Below are 3,978 nucleotides of genomic sequence, written 5' to 3'. Positions count from 1 at the left end.
GGTTTTGAACATTTTGGCTTTTGTTTGAGAGGTTGGGGTGAAATTTGGTGTTTTCATTGTAATAGTTGGAATAAGGGGTACCACTCTTGTATGCTTGGAAAGCATTCACTTGTTCACTTGTTCCCCTACATTCACTTTGGTCATGTCCCAAAGTTCCACAACTCTCACATACTCCACTTGGAATTGATGATGATGATGCTACCATAGCATTAACATGTTGCTTGGGTGATTTGGAGGCCTCTTCAAGTTTAGCCATGGCCTTCTCAAACTTCAAATTAATGGTGTCAATGTGAGCACTAAGTTGAGCACCCAATTGAGTAATAAAGTCCACTTCATGCTTTCCTCCTCTAGTAGCCTTCCGAGGTCTACTATATTGTGAGTTATGGACCGCCATTTATTCAATCTTGTTCCATGTTTGATTGTCATCAACTTCGGTAAACATACCATTTGATCCCATATTGAGAATGTTTCGGGAGTCTTCATATAGACCACTCCAAAATTGTTGTACAAGGAACCACTCACTAAGTCCATGGTGTGGACAAGATCGACAAGTATCCTTGAATCTCTCCCATGCTTCATACAAAGATTCCTCTTCCCTTTGTTTGAACCCGGTGATTTGGGCTCTCAACATGTTAGTCTTCTCCGGAGGATATAATTTTTTGTAGAAAGCAAGTGCTAATTTCTTCCAAGAGTCAATACCAAGAGTGGCCTTATCTAGGCTCTTTAACCATTGTTTCGTGGAACCAATCAAAGAAAGAGGAAATAAGACCCATCGAATTTGGTCTTGAGTAACTCCGGTTTGAGAAATCGCATCACAATAGTCAAAAAAAGTCTCCATATGAGAATGAGGGTCTTCACTAGGCATCCCCCCAAATTGACTTCTCTCAACTAGTTGTATAAATGCGGATTTTGCAATGAAATTACCGATTAGATGTTGTGGGGTAGGAGTACCATTTGGTAGGTTCTCCTTGGTTGGTACGAAATATGATGAAAATTTAGGCATTGTGGGTTGATTTTGTGGTTGATTTTGTGGTTGGTTTTGTGTTGGGTTATCCTCTCCTTCTCTTGCAAAAGGGTTGATGAACTCAATATTATTTGGTTGAATGTCCACAATCTCACCAATACCTCTCAAAGTATTTCTAGCAAGTCTTTTATTGTTGGTCAAAGTTCTTTCAATTTCAAGATCAATGGGTAACAAGTTACCTTGTGATCTCCTAGACATGCAAAATATCAAACAACTCGAAAACAATTAGAACAAACCTTGAGGAGTTTAACTTCCCCAAGGTAAAGAAAGACACAACTAAAAACAATTAAAGAAAATCAAATCAAGTTAACACCGTCCCCGACAAAAGCTACCTTGACCAAAACAATATTTATAACTTCACAAACTACTCTACTCTTAGTAAAGAGGTAATTAAAGGTCGGATCCCAAGGGACGGGTATTGATGTAGGATTTTCAATTGCAAATGGTTGTGTCTAGGGGTGTCACAATTTGGGTTGAGGTAGGAGATCAACTAAACTAATAAACAATGTAAATAAAGTAATGAAAATAAGAAAGATGATTAAAATGAGATGTAAACAATTGATTAAAAGCACTAGGGTGTCATGGGTTCATAGGGGATTCATGGGATTTGATCATACAAACATATTCTCTACTAGATGCAAACACTTAAAAAGGTTTGGGTCCCGGAGCCGAATCGATTAGATTGTACAACACCTACAAGTCGACTTAATCCTTCCTATCCAACTATATGCATGGTCTAATGAGACTCAAGTTGGTTTATATCTTACAAGTCTCATTGAAAAGGTAAGTGATAGGTAAAAAAATGCAAGGATTCATAGGCTCGCATTTCATCAAACATAACATGTGCATAATTTGAAATCACAACAAGCAAGCAAATTAATTATGAAAACATATTAGATTAAGCATGAATAAATCCCCATGTTGGTTTCCCCTAATTCCCCATTAACCCTAGTTAAGGAAACTACTCACTCATGATCAAGTTTAACATGCTAACAAGGTTGTCAATCATACTAGTAAGGCAAAACATGATGAACAAATGAAAATGATTAACAATAATAAAAAGGATTAAGAGAGAATTATACCTATGAAGATGATTCCAAATAATAAAGCAAAGAATAATAAAAGTACTTGATGATTGATGGAAGGTTGTCAATCCTCCAAATAAACCCCAAATAATCTTCTAATTACCCAAAATAAATGATGAACAATAGAGAAATTAAGGAATGAGATTTGTATTAATACTAGATTAAAAGTTGATGACAAGATTAAGATAGGATTAAGATTGTATTGAGATGACATGCTAATCTAGGTTGTACAAAGGGGTATTTATACATAAGATTAGGTACAAAGATTAGGGTTACTAAGGTATTAAATGACTATTAAGACCCTTCAGAAAAATTGAGGAAGTGCTCCTCTCCAAGGACATGCACATCTCCGTTTTGCTAGTCCCACGAAGATATGCTCATCCCGAGCGTCTAGGAAGCTGGCACGGTGGAATCTGTAAGGGGATCCGAGCAGATCATGGAGGAGACGCTCGGATTGCTTGGCTTCAAGTTGAGCGTCTTGGCATTGGGACGCTCGGATGTGTGGGCAGGGAGACGCTCGGATTTCTTGCAATCCACTCGGATTGTGAGACAGGCACTTCTCTTTTCTGATTTCCTCAACAATCCGCGGGGATCTTGTTGAGGATTCAAGGATCCTTTCATCATTGCCCAATCTACTTTATTATCTATATAGGCCTTCTAGTATCGTCTTTCCTTTGATGCTTGGTCATTGAATGCGATCAATTTAGTTCCATTTCTCCGTGAAAATGCAAGGTTTGCACTCCTCTCCTACCAAGGAAACAAAACCTCAAAGAATATGCAAAATGGGAAACTAAAGATAGTAAATGGCCCAATTATGCACTATAAAGCATAGGAACGAAGCTAATTCGGGGACTAAATGTGCTCAAATATGAGTCACATCAATTAATTTTAGGGAAAAGTCTCGCATCACTCAGTTCATCAACTATATCATCTAGCCTTTGAATTGGGAATATATACTTGTTAGTGATGTTATTAATGGCTCTACTGTAAGTACACATTCTTCATGTTCCATCCTTCTTAGGAACAAGCAGTGCAGGGACTGCACATGGACTCAAACACTCCCTGACAAAACCCTTGCTCATGAGCTCTTCAATTTGGTGTTGCAATTTCTTGGTGGCTGCTGGATCACTCCTATAAGCAGGCCTGTTAGGTAATACTGAACCTGGTACAAGATCAATATGGTGTTCAATCCCCCTCAAGGGGCAGTCCACTAGGTAATTCTCTTGGAAACAGATCTCTAAACTCTGAATCAAGGGTCCAACCTCTACAGGCACCTATGTACCTTCTTTCTCAGTCACTTCCTTAGACAGTAAGATCATTACAGGTTGTTCTTGCTTCATTTCTTTGATCATAGCTGCCTCATATAAAAACAACACCCTATTAATCTCTTAAAGCATGCTGGGACTCCCATAGTTTTTCTAGTTAGGGGGAAATGGGGTTAGTGTGACCTTCTTGCTTTCATGCTTGAAACTGCAGTGTAATGGTGATGGTCTCTTATGTTTTGAGAGACTCGAAGCTGAAACCAACAACCTATAGGGTTGTTCAGAATCAGAGTAGCAACACCTTAAAACAAGGATTAAATTCTTGGAAAAACAGAGGAAATTAAGGCTGTTTTGTGAGATAATTTTCTGAAATAAGATGCAACAAATAAAAGAGATATAATTACTAACTTAATTTCACAGAATACTCAAAGGAGATTAAGCTAATAATTTGGGGTATATTGAACTTAAATTCCACAACCTAGGACATGAATGAAAGAATAATAAGAAACAGCAGGTGTAACTTAATTCACAGTCTTGCACAGAATCAAGCTATCCTTACCAACAGACTTTGATCAATTCCCTACAACAATGCACAAGAGAATTATCA

The 3,978-nt window shown here is 37.9% G+C and overlaps 1 non-coding gene across 1 annotated transcript; it reads left to right on the top strand.

The window, feature by feature from the left end:
• Positions 1–524: 524 nt before the first annotated feature.
• On the top strand, positions 525–631 carry LOC141644888 (small nucleolar RNA R71). The gene has a single exon (XR_012544490.1). It is a non-coding gene; the product is annotated as a small nucleolar RNA R71 (small nucleolar RNA).
• Positions 632–3,978: the final 3,347 nt, after the last annotated feature.

The sequence above is a fragment of the Silene latifolia genome, chromosome 2 (genome assembly GCF_048544455.1).
Source record: "Silene latifolia isolate original U9 population chromosome 2, ASM4854445v1, whole genome shotgun sequence".
NCBI classification, from domain to species: Eukaryota; Viridiplantae; Streptophyta; class Magnoliopsida; order Caryophyllales; family Caryophyllaceae; genus Silene; species Silene latifolia.
Note: the sequence above shows the minus strand (reverse complement) of the source record. Positions and strands in the feature narration are given on the sequence as shown.